At 38.2% G+C, this 16,741-nt stretch overlaps 1 protein-coding gene across 1 annotated transcript in view; it reads right to left on the bottom strand.

Moving 5' to 3' along the window:
- Positions 1 to 7,064, bottom strand: part of WASHC1 (WASH complex subunit 1) — a 68,101-nt gene extending 61,037 nt beyond the window's left edge. The window contains exon 1 of the mRNA XM_034402722.3: positions 6,907 to 7,064. The gene's annotated coding sequence lies outside the window, so the exon portion shown is untranslated. The remainder of the gene's footprint in view (positions 1 to 6,906) is intronic.
- Between the last annotated feature and the right edge of the window lie 9,677 nt (positions 7,065 to 16,741).

Below are 16,741 nucleotides of genomic sequence, written 5' to 3'. Positions count from 1 at the left end.
TGCCTCGTTCAGCAAAAATGGAACTTGTGAGGGCCATGGATGGCCCTCCCAAGTTCTGTTTTTGCTGGCAGAGGGTTGCAGGAGGCCGTTGCCGGCGAAAACAGAGCTCGGGAGCCCGTTTTTGCTGGCAGAGCGCTTGGGCTACCACAGGCACCCCTGACACAAGTGATGTTGAGTTGGCCATGCCCCCCCTGCCCCCCCAAGGTCAAACACAAGCCTAGTGCTGCCCTCAATGAAATTGAGTTTGACACCCCTGCCTTAGAGGAAATGGAGTAGCCTTCATAGTCAATAAAAGAGTGGGAAAAGCAGTACAGGTAGTCCTTGACTTACAACAGTTCATTTAGTGATCGTTCAAAGTTAAAACAGCACTGAAAAAAGTGACTTATGACCGTTTTTCACACTTACGACCTTTGTAGCATCCCCATGGTCATTTGATCAAAATTCAGATGCTTGGCAACTGATTCATATTTATGATGGTTGCAGTATTCCGGAGTCATGTGATCATCATTTGTAACCTGACAAGCAAAGGTAACCAGATTCACTTAATAACCATGTTACTAACTTAACAACTGCAGTGATTCACTTAACGACTATGGCAAGAAAGGTCATAAAATGGGGCAAAACTCACTTAGCAAATGTTTCAGTTTGCAACAGAAATTTTGGGCTCAATTGTGGTCATAAGTCAAGGACCACTTGTACTGGGATACAGTCTCAAAAATGACAGAATGATCTCAGTTCAAATACAAGGGAAACCATTCAACATCACAGTAATCCAAGTCTATGCCACAACCGCTGATGCCGAAGAGGCTAAAGCTGACTAGTTCTGTGAAATATATGGTGCTGTGGACGGGTGCCACAGAGTGAGGAGTCGAGCAAGTGCCACAGGTAGGCAACAACAGAATCCGGATGCTGGAGACAGGCACTTTGAAGCCTGGGTTGGTGGGTGAAAAAGTGGCAGGAGCAACTTCCCAGTTGACTTTGCTTGGGGGAAGTGGGCAGGGAAAGGTGCAAATGGTGATCATGTGATCATTAGAAAATGTAACCATTGTAATGGAAATTGATTGCCAGGTGATCACATGATCGTGACAACGCTGCGATGATCACAGCTTTGCAGACTGGTTCTAAGTCCCCATCATCAGCACCATTGTAACTTTGAACAATTACGGAGCAAGTGGTCATAACCCAAGGACTACCTACACACAAAGTCATATTGCAGTTTTTTTAGTTTTTGGCTTAGTGTGTTATGCAAACCAGTGTGGGTTTCAAAAATTTTTACTACCAATTCTATGGGTGTGGCTTGGTAGGCGTGGCAGGGGAAGGATACTGTAAAATCTCCATTCCCACCCCCTCCAGGGAAAGGATACTGCAAAATCTCTATTTCCTCCTGATCAGCTAGGACTAGAATTTTTACTACCGGTTCTCCGAACTACTCAAAATTTCCACTACCAGTTCTCCAGAACTGGTCAGAACCTGCTGAAACCCACCTCTGATGCAAACTCTGACCATATTGAAGAAAACCATAGTTTAATGCGATATATGAACTCTGCGTAAAGTATTCTGTAGAGATTACAAGTTATACCAATGGTATAATAATTTGTTTTTTTATCTAATTGACATCTCATTCTATAAAGTTCTTTTTCTGCCAGTATACTTCATCCCTAACTCACTGTCACCATTTTTCTCTGCAATGTTTTTTGAAATATTTCCGCAGAGCTCATAATATGCTGGAGATAGGCTCAATGGGGCTGTTTTATTGTTAATTCATTCTGTTCAAAAAATATTTCAAGGCAAATGGGAGATGTATCACTTTATAAATTAGATAAATGTGAAGCACATGTGGCAGAATGGATTTGTTTTCTGTCGTATATCTTTTTAACTTATTCGTCTACATGTATATTTTAAAATTCTATTGAAGGCAACCAGTTTAGAGACAAATTATGTGTTTTATCATTAGAGTTGATATATATTTTGTTGTGGGTGTATGTTTTAATTCCTCAGTTATAGCTCTTCCTTACTTCTCCCATACAGTTGAGAAGTGTGTTGTGCAAGTCACTACAATTTTCTTGAAAGAGTGAATCCCACTCTATGACATGTGCAGAACTCAAAGGCCAATTTACTCCAAATGTCGGATTAAATTTCTCTCAGTTCAGAATATATCCACGTTTCTGGATGTGACACCTTGTTCATTACATTGGGCTCTAAGAATCAGTTGGGACTGCTGCTGTTGTGCCACCTTTTCTGATACATAACTTCCCTGCCTCAGTTCCTTAATCCCATTTCTGGGTTGACAGCAGAGTTCCCCAGATTTATGGTTCTGAGGGACTTTAATCTCCCTTTGCTAGGAATGGGGTCTGAGGGGGTTCAGGAGTTCATGACCACCATGATAGCCAGAAGTCTATTCCAGGCCATCCAGAGCCCAACACAGGCCAGTGATCACATTCCCAATCTAGTAATCCTATTGGAGCAATGGTTATGTGATCTATATTTGGGGAAATTTTGCTGTCTGCCTTGCACTGGTAGATCATGCAATCAAGTTTGGGGGTCCCAAGGAACCGAAGACTTGTTTAGAAAGCTCTCTATTGAGATGGATGTACCTTCTCTTTTCTCTGCTTGGGGTCTGTATATATATTTTTAATCCTCTCCATTTATAGTTATAGTTTTAATCCTCTCCATTTTAATGCTGATTTTTCTATTTTTAAATGTTTGTTTTTATACAGACATTTTCCTTTTTACTGACTATTGTATGCTGCCTAGAATCCCTTCTTGTGAAATGGGCAGCTATATAAATATGGAGTAGAGAGTTGGTCTCTGACAGAAAACCACTTGAAGAAACTAGAAGCATTTGAAATGTGGATTTACAGACGGCTGTTACGTATAAACTGGGTTGATAAGCCGTCTGGGAAAGCAAAGGGATATGATCAAAGCCATTAAAAAGCGAAAGTTAGAATATTTGGGACATGTGATGCGACACCCAGAAAAATATGGCATCCTTCACTTAATCCTCCAGGGAAAGATTGAAGGCAAATGAGGTCCAGGCAGAAGAAGAACATCATGGCTTCAAAACCTAAGGGACTGGTTTGGACAAAACTCAGCAGCACTTTTTCATGCGGCTGTTGGCAAAAATAGGATTTCCAACATGATCGCCATTGTCCGATGACGGATATGGCACAACAACAAGAAGAAGATATTAATGTGGTTAATTAATAATATAGTTTTTCTTTCTTGTTTTGGCTTTTTGTATAAACTGGTTTGGTTTATAAACTATGGGTTTTAACTAAGTATATGCTAACACAGCCAATTGTAGTGATGCAGTTGTGACCCCTACTGTATCGCCTTGAACATGGAGATGCCCCCTCTGACTTAGAATCTGGATCGGGCAAAACAGGCAGATATGTTTTCTTTCCCCTCATATCAGGCTAGTTTGCTAGTCTCTACAAAGGCCTGGTTCATACATTATATTAAGCCATGTTATGGTTTGCCAAATTTTTGTTATAGAATTTTGTTGCATTAATTTTTATCTAAGTTCAAAATATGGTTTATCATAATGTGTAAATCAGGTTATTATAATTTCAATAGAACTTGGTTAAATAAAAATGATTTAATGTGATATATGAACATAGCCATTGAGAATACTAGCTCTTGTTAAATAGACTGACCTTGAATTGGTTGGCCTGTGCTTTTATTTGTCAAATTATTAATGAGCCAATTGGAAAAAAAAAAAGATCCAAGAGATAACATTAAACCTTTTAATTATAACCAACTATAAATGGAGATCTTGACCTTAGAAGAATCTTACCAAAGTTAAAAGAAAATTGTTTTCCTTCTGATTCTGCTGAGTGCTCTCTCATGTGTTACAAATTAAGATTGTGAGTTCTCTTTTGATGCTAATGACTATAAAATGAATAATGCACTTAAGAGTTTCATGACGTTCCTACCGAACCAAACTTGCACTGAAGTATCAGAAATGACTGATGTCATCTCTATTTATAAAGCATGCTTGGAATAATGATGCTTCTTTTAGACATGTCTGCAAGACCATTATGCAATGTTTTGACATTACCTGTTAAGAGAAACAATTGCCTCATTTCAGAGACTGAAGCTGACAATACAACAACTGTGATGAAGTGTTTAGCAGAAAAATAACAAAATGCAAGGTCCTATAAACATAGGAAAGCTTTTTGTTAGAGGCAGGGATCAAGAAACCAAGAAGGACAAAACAAGTTCAATTAAACAAGCCAAAGATGTACAGGAAAAAAAGTATCTAGAATAGTTATGTACACCTACACAGATTCTACCAATATAGGTGTCCTGCAAAGCAAGAGATTCCACAAAGAAGAATAAAACATTAGGAGCTCTAATGTCGATAGCTGTAAGGCAATTGCTCTATATGCTAAGACCTGAGGCTTCTCCTGTATTATACAGCTGTTAGCAATTTATAAAACAGCAGGAGATTATCTGGTCGTGTAAACTCTTTGCACTGCATTTCAAAGCTTATACTTTTAACAGTCAGTCAGTATGTGCTTCATTGATTACACAAAAGCCTTTGATTATGTCAATCACATCAAGCTGTGGAGTGTGCTCATTAAAATGGGAATCCCAGAACATCTCATTGTCCCCATGAGAAAAGTATATACAGATCAGGACTCCATGTGACTAGGACATGGAGAAAAAGATGGCTCCAGGTTGGCAAATGAGTGCAACGAGGCTATATATTCTCCCCTTATTTAATTCAGCCAATCTATATCCTGAATATCTTTTTAAAAAGCTGGACTGGAAGATGAGCATGGTTTTAAACCTGGAGGAAGAAGCATCAATAATGTGTGCTATGCTGATGACACTGCAGCGATAGCCAAAAATGCAAAAGATCTGTAAGTTCTATTAATGAAAGTCAAAGATCACAGTGGAAAAATGGGCCTAAAATGAAATGTAAAGATCATCAAACAAATCCAATTGATAGAACAGCCTGCCTTGGAACTGACAATGAAGATATCAAAATGTTTGATACGTCCTGCTTTTTAGGATCAAACATCAACAGTAAAGGAACTAGCAGTTAAGAAATAATGCAACAGACCAAGGCTTAGTAGAACAGCCATGAATGCTTGGAAAATGGGTTCAAATGCTGTCATAGGTCTATATGTACAAAGATCAGGATCATGAACGCTACCAAATTCTTTGTGACACTCTCTGGAAGTGAAAGATAGATTTTGAAGAAGTGGAATAGGAAGAATATTGATGCTTTTGAACTTTGATGTTGCAGAAGATTCCTGAGAATAACAGGAACAGCCAATAAAACAAATGAATCATCAATTAAATCAACACCGAATTCTCCCTTGAGGCACAAATGACCTGGCTCAAGTTATCCTACTCCTCCGGATACATTTTGCAAAGACCAAGTTCTCTGGAGAAGGCTCTAATGTGAGCATGACCACAGCAACGTGAATGGACTCAGTTACAGCAGCAGTGAATGAATCTTTGGAAGACTTGAAAGAACAAGTTAGGGAGAGATCTTCAAGGAAAAAATCTATTTCCATGAGCACAAAGTCAACAACTTGATGGTACATAATAACTTTAGCAGTTGTTTTTATTTTATTAGAATTCAAGGCAACAGGCAGAATCATGTAATTATTATTCTTGAAATGGTTTCAACTTCCAGTGGAAGCTGTTAAATCAAGATTTACTAGCCTGGAGACTGAAACATATAAAGAATGGTTGCTGGAATTGCTAGTTTAATGAAAAGAAAGACTAGAGGTGCCATGATAGCAATGTTCCAATATTTAAGGGGCTGCTACAAAGAAGAGGGGTCAACCTATTCTCCAAAGCACCTGAAGGCAGGACAAGAAGCAATGAATAAAAACTAATCAAGGAGAGAAGAAACTTAGAATTTAGGAGAAATTTCCTGACAGTTAGAAACAATTAATCAGTGGAACAACTTGCTTCCAGAAGTTGTGGGTGCTCCAAAACTTGAAGTTTTTAAGAAGAGACTGGACAACCATTTGTCTGAAATGGTATAGGATTTCCTGGTTGAGTAGGGGGTTAGACTAGAAGACCTCCAAGGTCCCTTCCAACTCAGTTATTCTGTTAAAACAGATTTGGGTTGCAAAAATTCAGATGACTACTAGATGGCCCCAAAGAGTTAGTCATTTCTAATTCTTCTCTACCATTTAGTGATTTCCCAGATTTAGGCAGCCCCAAACTATTACTCTTTGGTTGTCTGTTTCTCTTTCACTATCAAAGGGAAAATCTGATGGTAGACTTTTAATAAGATATGAATTGGAACTTCAGTGTCGAAAGTATATAAATTGTGAGTTCAACTCCCGCCTTAGTCATGAAAGCCAGTGGGGTGTCTCTGGGCCAATCATACACTCTCAGCCCTACCCATCTCACATGGTTGTTATAGTAGGGAAATTGGAGGAAGAAGAGGCATTAGGCACATATATTTGCCACCTTGAACTATTTGTAAAAATAATAATGGGAGGATATAAAAAATAAACATACAACATGGGATTAACATTAGAATAAAAATCAAAATTCATTCATTCATAATGCAGGATAACGGTAAACCACATATGAAAATACAAAGTATGAAAATACAAAGTAAACCACATTTTAAAAAAATCTACACACTTCTCTAGAAATAGTAAGAAACAAAGTCATGGTTGTTTTCATGCGAGCATGAAGCTCATTTTAAAATGCATTTTGTTCAAGGAAATCAAGGTTCAGGAAAAGGTGCCAACAATCTAAATAGAATAGTCTCACAGAGAAATGAGACAATTAGTTATAGAAAAAAAAACTGAAAACACCTCTTAGGTCATAAATAATAACCTGTTTTCATGTAGTTAGTAGTCAGTGTCAGCCTCCTGTGTATACCAGACAGGAAACATGACTAGATGAGCTAATTCTACTTACTGTAAAACTAGATTACCAGAATTTTACCACTCTGAAATTCAGAACTCCCACCTACACTTTTAACTGCTGGATCGATTGTGGCAGATCCTTCCTAAATTTCTTCCACAGTCTGTGAAGCCACCGAGGGCTCCTGCCTCTCTTTGTCTGATTGTTACCTAAGCAGCTTCTCTTTCTTTGTCCTTCAAGGTTATCCATGCATTCCATTACATCAGTGAATTCTTGCATTTAGTTAGTCTCATGCTGTGGGAGAAACTTGCTTTCATCTAAGGTTACCAGATATCTGAACAGACAAAGGAGGACCCTGAAAATTGGAAAGGAGGACAAGTGGCGTGCGGAGAGCGATTTAATTTTTCGTGGTGTCCGTGACAAAAATGACAGTGGAAAAATTGAAGAAAAAAAAAACCCCAAACACCTGCCCAAACCTTAGATCTATATGTATGTGAAATTACTTTTTCCAGCATCAGAAAGACTGGTTGCTCAATCAAAATTATTTATTTATTTATTTATGTGCATCCTGGTTTTATTATTGTTATATAAGGGTAGTCCGGTGGCTCATTGGTTAAGACGCTGGGCTTGTCGGCTGGAAAGCCAGCAACCCAGGTTCGAGAACAGAGTACCATGCGATGGGGTGAGCTCCCATCCTCACCCCAGCCCCTGCCAACCTAGCAGTTGGAAGCATGCAAATGTGAGTAAATAGGTACTACTTTGGTGGGAAGGTAACAGGGACTTCAAGGCTCCATGACATCATGATCATGGAAATATCTCTGAACAGCGCTGACTCAATGACCTTGAAACGAAGATGAGCATTACCCCCCAAAGTCAGCAATGACTAATGGAATAAAATCCGCAGGGACTCCCTCCTCCTTTTATTATTTTTAGAAATAACTCAAGGCTGCAAACATTTTTCCACCAAATTTTTACTTTCAAGAACATATGCTAGGAATAATATAGAACTGACGATGACACTTCCAATTTCACCATAGGAATGTATGACAAATCATGTAAGCTACAGAGTATGGTGATCATAGCTGTGAAGTGGCTGGATTGAAGGCAATTGCTGGAATCAGGAAATAAATAACATAAATCTAGGCTGTTGATGGATGAGGGAAACAACAAAGCAGACAACGTACAAGTCTCAATAGATGAAAGTTTCAATGACTACTGTTGTGAAAACAGCCTAAATTGTTTTTAAAAAAAGACACTCAAAAAGCCAGATAATATCAGATTTTAAGATGATGCCTGTCAGATGGAGAATATGAGGACAAAAGAGAACATGTCCGTTTTCTCTGTTAACCCCACAGTACTTTCATCTAGGTTCCTTGCATAAAGGGAGAACTCTATTCTGTCAATGATTCTATTATTCCCACAAGAATGAGCATGCTGATATTGATATTTTGGGCTAATCACTGTGATTTTAAAAAGCTGTTTTCCAAAGCTGACTGTAAGAAAACCAACACAACATACAGACATAGCACATTTCAAATACAGGTAGTCCTCGATTTAAGACCACGATTGAGCCCAACATTTCTGTTACTAAGTGAGATATTTGTTAAGTGAGCCTTGCCCCATTTTACAACCTTTCTTGTCACAGTTGTTAAGTGAATCACTGCAGTTGATAAGTTAGTAACACAGTTGTTAGGTGAATCGGGCTTCCTTGTTGATTTTGCTTGTCAATAGCTTGCAAAAGGGGATCACATGATGTTGGGACTCAGCAACGGTCATAAGTATGAGTCAGTTGCCAAGCATCTGAATTTTGATCACGTGACCTTGGGGATGCTACAAAGGTCGTAAGTGTGAAAAATGATCATAAGTCACTTTTTTCAGTGCCGTTAACTTTGAATGATCACTAAATCAACTGTTGTAAGTCAACAGTTTGAAATCCTGTATTGAAATCCAAAGGAGACTTAAGTATATGCATATGGATGCACACAGACTGGTAGCACCAAAAAAGGAGAATGTTTGTAGCTCAGGATTGATATGAAAGGTCCTTGGTTCTCTCTGAACTTGCTTGTTTTCTTGCAGATGTTTCATTACCCAAACTAGGTAGCATCATCAGTGCTAATGAGGAGTGTGGTTTCCTGTCAGTTTATATTTTGGTGCCTTGCCCTGTCAGTGCTGGTGGGGTTGGTCATAGAGATTCGTTGAATGGGCTATTTACTGTTGGCTATACCCTTGATTGGGGTATTGCTTACTTGATTGTTGGTCTGAGGTTAACCTTGCAGTTAATCTATGCTGATCTGGATACAGAAATACTGGTAGCAGAAATAAAAACAGTTCCAGCATGTATATAAAAACTGGAAGGGAGAGTGCTTGGCAGATTTTCCTAGGGAGAGAATTCTGCAACTGGGGTGCCTACGGATATTCTCTCCCCCCTGCATTTTTCTGTCTAGACTTCCTTGGTATTTACTCTTTGATCTTTTCTAAAAATGGATTGGTAAATGGACCTCTATATGCTATTTTCAGGAAGGGGAATTAAGCAGTCCTTAAGAAAACCCAGCTACAGTATAAGCCATTCATATTTTATTCTACCTGTATGATACCCCTTGAATCTTTCTTGGAAGATTCCTACAGGATTTTGGAAGTTGCTTGTTCTTGGGCTGGGAGAGAGTGATTGGCCCAGAGTCACTCAGCTAGGTTTGTGCCTAACAAAACAATCTCCCAGTTTCCATCTGGTGCCTTTAACCACTACCCCAAATTAGCTCTCATTAGATTTTATTTGAGTAGAGTGGCATAGTTTAAATTAGTTGGTTCTATGATGCATTAGGTGAGGGTTTTTTTTGGCGAATGTTTACTAATTGCACTTTTTATTGTCTTGTTTTTATTTTTACTTTATTGAACCCCACCAAAATCCATTTGACTTAGTAGAAGCTATAAATACTATAAAATAAGCAAATAATAAACATGTTTTTACTCTTTGAAAGCCTATAAGATTATTGTTTTAGATGCAACAGATTTCACAGTTATAGATCACTAGAGGGTGCTGTGCTACATAGACTCAGATCAATTTTACCCTTCATTTAGGACGGTTTATAAAATGTAAATATTGCTGATCCAGAAGATAATGCATCACATAGGCAGGGTTATGGCAGGGGGGAAAAAGTTTTACCCTAATTTTGTGCAAAAACCATTATGGCGATCAGACTTAAATAAACCTCTATAATCTATTGCAACACCACAATAGAAAATATGAAACACAAGTTAATAAGAAGGGAATCCATGTAAACATAAGAAAACAAACATATAAAGTATCACTAAAATGATAAAATAAAAGCAGGTATCCATTCATCTGAAAGCTTGAACATTCAGTTGGAGTTTAAATATTGCACTAAAATTGAGAACACTATGTAAACCTGCCCTAAGGGATGCAAATACATGACTGACTGTCTTCACACATGTTTTGTAAATGTTGGTTGAGGTTTTATTTATACAATATTTTCTCTGCATGGAGAGGGAACGTTAAATATTTCATCTCAATTATTCCTCACAAACTGCTCTCCCCCAGTATATCCTTCCTCAGCAAAAATCTACAGATACATAGAATCAATTTTCAATAGTTTGAAATTTGGGAAGTATGTACTGCATAGAGTTGATCCTTTTGGCTTAAGAGGAACACTTTTCTGTCACCTGGAAGGGCCTTATTGTGACTTTGTGTGAAACTGTCTAGTCTAGCAACAATTTCATACCATCTTGATGAAAAAATCGGATCATCTCTGCAGTCATTCAGATGACTGCAAAGAATATAGAACAGAATCGAATAGAATTTTTTATTGGCCAAGTGTGATTGGACACACAAGGAATTTGTCTTGGTGCATATGCTCTTAGTGTAGATAAAAGAAAAGATACGTTCATCAAGAATCATAAGGTACAACACTTAATGATAGTCATAGGGTACAAATAAGCAATCAAATCATATTAGGAAACAGTCAATGTAAGTCATAAGGATACAAGCAACAAAGTTACAGTCATACAGTCATAAATGGAAGGAGATGGGTGATGGGGACGATGAGAAGATTAATAGTAGTGCAGACTTACTAAATAGTTTGACAGTGTTGAGGGAATTATTTGTTTAGCAGAGTGATGGCGTTCGGGAAAAAACTGTATATATAAATCTTTCCATTCCCCCTCCCCTTCCCCAGTCAGTTAGAACTGAAGAAGCTTCTTGGATGAGAAGTGAAAGGTTTTCAAAGAAAAAATAACCAAGAAAGTCCAGTTGCCTTTTGGAAAAGCACCTTTGGGGCAACCATGACCTGGATGATTGAGAATCTTCATAGACACGTCTGTAGGTCAGTAACTTGGAAAAGACTATCCTCCAGATTTCTCAGTTGGATGGAAAGGAAATTTCTCAGTTGGATGGAAAGGTGAGTTCCATACAGGTAATGTTGGATTTTGCTCTTGATGGGTTTTATGAAGCTCTCCACTCTTCTTTTACATGATAATATGATAAGCCAACCCTGCAACAACTATGGTGACTTGAACGCCTAACAAATATGTTAGGGAAATACTAGTCCAGAAAAAGTCTTCCTGTTGAAGTTTAATTTTCAGCCTAAAGGGAATAATAATGTATGAAGGAACATTCAGCCATACAAACTGAAATTCTGCTGTGGCCCCCACTCTTTGGAATGGCTCCTTGCCTGATGTGAAATCTGCTCCCATCCTGTTGGCCTTCTGGAAGACTACCAGAACTTGACTCTGCCTACTAACCTGAGACGTTGGAGGTGGTTGGTAGAATAACTGAGAAGAGGCAGCCCCTGTACTGATCTTGCCTTTTCTATCTCTTGCCTTTTTATTTAATGCATTTAATATTCTCTACAGTATATGTATGATTTTAATTATAAGCCACCCAGAATTGCTTTTGAAAGAGAGATGGGTGGCATATAAATTTAATAAAATAAATTATTAGTTTATCTCCCAAGGTGAGAGAACATATTTGCTTCCTGTTGAGTCCTATCATTGTGCTGTTTGGCCTGCAAGATACACAAGCACAATTGTTGGGCTTTAGGAAAGCTTGTAGTTTACCCCCCCCCTCTCTCTTGATGTCCAACCATTTAAGCCAGAGGTCCCCAACCCCCAGTCCATGGACTGGCACTGGTCTGCGGCATGCCAGAAACCAGGCCGTGCAAACAAGCGAAGCTCCATCCATGGGATGCAGGCAGCATGTGAAACCACACTCCCTTCGGTCCATGAAAAACCTCTCCATGGAACCGGTCCCTAGTGCCCAACAAGTTGGAGGCCACTGATTTAAGCCATTTGAAATGTCTGCAGCTTCTCTGTTCCAGAGAAAGGAGTCAGCAATAGGACACTGAGGAACTTTCTATGCAAATTCTGGCACAAATCATTTCTGTTTGGAATTTTATCTTTCTCTGTGGAATTTGATTCTATTTGTTTCTGCCTACTGTTCTAGCTTGCTCCGAGTCTTTCTGCATATTTTCTCTCTTTTTCCAAGTATTAGCCACCCCTCCTAGTTTTGCACCATCTGCTTGGTAAGTATTTCCTTAATTCCCTCGGCCACATCATTTATAAATTGCCTTTCTCACATTAGACGATTGCCAGTTGGATACCAAATAACATTTATCTTTCTTCTTAAAACACAGAGATTTTCATATGAACCCTGGAGACTTATTGATCATACCCAAGGCTTATTTTATTAGATATTGCAGGAAGAAAGTAAACCTGTAAGTAGAAATATTGCTTCCTTGCACATCATGGTACATTGTGGTACAATTATAATACCAATCAATATCCCTTTTCATCATTGAACAGAATAGCATATTGTGAATGAAGTTTCCTTCTGCCTGATCAATTGGCTTAAGGATGGTACAACCCTAAAAAAGCTATAATATGGAGGCTTATTTGCAACTAAGGGGATATTTAGGGCACAGATTCTTTTCCTTGCTGAGATCAGGTATTCAGTGCATAAATGGAGGTTCCATTTCCTTTTCAATTCACTCCAACATGAATTATTTGTTTTAATCTCTCTTTAAAGCAATGTTACCCGAAATCAGTATGATATGATACCTTGAGTTGGTAAAATAGTAATGATCTATATTTATATATTTATATATTTTGATACCTATCTGACATATTTGAACTTTAATGTAGGATAAGACTTCTGAGGATAAATTTGGTCTAATGGTTAAGGCATCAGGCATAGAAACTGGGAGGCCATGAGTTCAAATCCTGTCTTTGGCATGAAAGACCAAATTTTCTGTAGAAGGGTTTGGGAAAGATGGAAGGAAAGAGAAGAAGAGGACAACCAGAATCAGGTGGATAGCCTCAGTTACAGTGGTGATGAGTGCACTGTTGAAAAACCTGAAAGGACAGGTTTGGGAGAGATCACCATGGAGAAAAATCTATATATGTGGTTGTTGAGTCAACAACTCAATGTCACATAATCAGTATCTATTCACTGTATATAAATTATTTTTTCTATTTTGGTAACAAGCAGTAACACAACAATTTAATATACCACTGAGATTATATATAAACATTTCTATGCAAAACATGTAGCTTGAACTATGTTATTTCTCTTTTGGAAATCAAGCAGTAGATGAAGACAAAGTAAAGGACAGAGAGGGCTGATTCATAAGTAGTGAAGGAAAATAATGGAAATAATGGTTAGTTGCAGATTTATTTAAAAAAAACTAATTAAAAGCACTGTATTTTTCAATAGAAATTTGTATTCTATTGCAGATCCTGTGTGACATGTAAAAAGCCAATGTGCATCAACCAAACTATAATTAAAATAATTGAAAGGGATGGTGCCCAGTTACAAAAAAGATAATCTGCATATTTAAGTACAAATCCATATCTAATTTATTACAGATTGGAATTCTACTAACTGAGTTTAGTGGTAGTAAGAGCGTTTTCATTGTAACTCATAGTAAGCAAGCAGAAATTGGAAACCTTTATGAATTTGTTGGACATCCTCCAATGATCTAGTAGTATTTCATTTAAATTAATTTCTTCTAAAAATTTCTAGACTGCATTTAAAGGTTCAGCTCTCTCAAAACAACTACAATTAAAAACCTAATATAATTATATAGCACAATTGAATACAATTAACAATAATAAAGACAAGAATCCTCTCTAGAAAATGCTAATTGAGGCTAATTCAGCAATATAACATACAACTCAAGAGAACTCCAAAGAAAATAAATAAACCATTGGAGCTTTCTAGATGACAACCCGTTTTAAAGACACCAGGCTGGAGAAATGTCTGTCTTCATTTGCTGCCTTAATTGCTCTCAGTTTTAAACAAAGGAGAAAGCTTTTTTTGCTGATACATATGAAGGTAGCATTTCCAATAACTCCTGTGTCCTAACAACCTGTGCCCTGAACTTGAGTGAACTTCCTTATCCCCATCATGTGCACCCATATTCTGCATCATCTGAAGATTTTGGACAATCTTTAAAGGGCACACTGTACTAGTTTATCTATTTTCCTAAATGGTATGTTTGTTCCTTTAGTATGGGTAGTTATATGTACATGAGATGTCAGTCTCTATCCAGATGAACAGACTATTTTTCCTTTGCAATAAGGTAAAGGTAAAGGTTCCCCTCACACATATGTGCTAGTTGTTCCCGACTCTAGAGAAGGTGCTCATCTCCGTTTCAAAGCTGAAGAGCTAGTGCTGTACGAATACATCTCTGGGGTCATGTGGCCAGCATGACTAAATGCCAAAGGTGCACGGAATCCTGTTACCTTCCCACCAAAGGTGGTCCCTATTTTTCTACTTGCATTTTTTTACATGCTTTCAAACTGCTAGGTTGGCAGAAGCTGGGACAAGTAACAGGAGCTCACTTCATTACACAGCACTAGAGATTCAAACTGCTGAACTGCCAGCCTTTCAATCGACAAGCTCAGTATCTTAGCCACTGAGCTACCGCAGTACCTTTGCAGTACCTCTCTCTTACTTGAATCCTTGCTCATGTTTGATAGTTTCTGAAGTTCAGAATGTGGAAATGAATGATTGACTTCAGTTTCACCCAAATACTGATTTAGCTCATCCTCTGAATAACTTTAATAGTATGTGGGAAAGATCTTGGGAGATAGAGGGAAGAGTCACAGACTAGACGATGGTCAAACTCTGCAACTGAGTCTACGGAAGGAATATAGGAATGGTAAATGTCTCAGAAGTGACCCTCCCTAGTTTCTTGTACTGTAAAGGCATGGGGAGAGAGATGTACCTTCAGAATTGTAAGATCGTGTTAATGTAACACAATTAAGTAGGGGTTAGTACTTCTGGGTATGCTTCTTGTCTGGATGATCTCTCAAGGCTGACAATCCAAAAGGTTATATGAAAGTCCTGCAATACCATCTCCAGAAACTTTTCACTTAGGATGGACTAGAAATATAGAGAGAAATCATCAGTGATTGATTGCACCAAAGGTCACTGAGAGGATCAGGAAAAGATTTCCATTCTTATTTATAACACAGCATTAACAATCTACTGGAGTACCGCACAGGGCTACTTTTCTCACAAAACCTATTCAGAAATCTAGTTGGAATAGAGTATATCAAAATAATCCCCATTGCTCATCACTACCTGAAAGTAGTGGTGCCCATGCTTCTTAACCTTGCCTAAAATATTAATCCTTTGGATTTCTTTAAAAATTGCCTCACCCCTCTTATGCTTCAAACGAAACATGCCATTAATTATTTCTGAGTTCCAAATACCCAACTGACTCTGGCTGTCTGCAGATTCAAACCATGATGGGTAACGGTTCAGAGAGCAAGCATTGAACCTCAAGCAGTTTGTTTCATATTCTCTGCGTGCAGAATCTGAAAGTATCTGCAATCAGAGGAATTTGTGACACAGTAGTCCTATTTATCTCTGGACAAAATAGATCCTGATCTCCCCTCTGAATACCCCCCCCTTTAGTGCATTATAGGTCTGCGTGTACAATACAGGTAGTCCACATTTAGGAACCACAACTGTAACCTGCAATTAAATGAAGTGGTTAAATCACTTCAAGTCAAACCACAACTGTGCTTTCTTCAGCTTTCTTTTGCTTTAAGACCTGCAAAAGTCATACATGTGAGGATTTGTTATTTTTTCGCCACCAGCGTGATTGTGAATGGTCATTAAACAAGGCAGTCACTAAATGAGGGTTACCTGTATAATCGATTGAATCATGGGGAGGACACATAAGGGTCACACAATGAATCTAGACAACTGACTGTTAACTAATCCTGAAGCTTGGCGCCTGAAACAGCCCCCCACTCAGTTAGGCCATCTGAATGATGTAAGGGAATTTAATTGATTCTTTCCCTTCTAATCACAGATTAGAATAAAATTCAGAGAGATCCTGTGAAAATGCCCATAATAGGCTTTCAAGCCAAATTCAAAATGCTGATAATATCTTACAAAGTTCAATATGGTGTACCTGGGTTACATCATACATTACGTTGATGTAACAAGGGGAGGAGATGAAATAGTATGTCTAGGATGTGGGGGGGGGTGTCTGCAGATATGTTCTCAGCCTGCCTTCTGACCTGCACAATATACAGGTCTTCTATGTAAGGCAGGCTGATTGCAATTATTCTTTCTGCAGTCTTGAATCAAACCAAACCAGACAGTTCTAGAAGTACAAATAACAAACTCAATAATTCCTCTATAAACCTATCAACAGCTTCTGGGGCAGTCTGAACTTCCTGAGCTGATGCAGTAAAAACATTCTTTGTTGTGCCTTTTTAATGATGGATGTAATGTTAAGCATCCATTTCAAGGTCTGGGAGATTATAGAACTCCAAAATTTGAAGGACTCTACTGCTGATACTGTGCTGTCGAATATAGTAAGAGGGAGTAAAATAGAAGGGCTGCTCCTAAAATCCA

This window comes from Pantherophis guttatus, chromosome 7 (genome assembly GCF_059756535.1).
Source record: "Pantherophis guttatus breed Tessera chromosome 7, ASM5975653v1, whole genome shotgun sequence".
Taxonomy (NCBI): domain Eukaryota; kingdom Metazoa; phylum Chordata; class Lepidosauria; order Squamata; family Colubridae; genus Pantherophis; species Pantherophis guttatus.
Note: the sequence above shows the minus strand (reverse complement) of the source record. Positions and strands in the feature narration are given on the sequence as shown.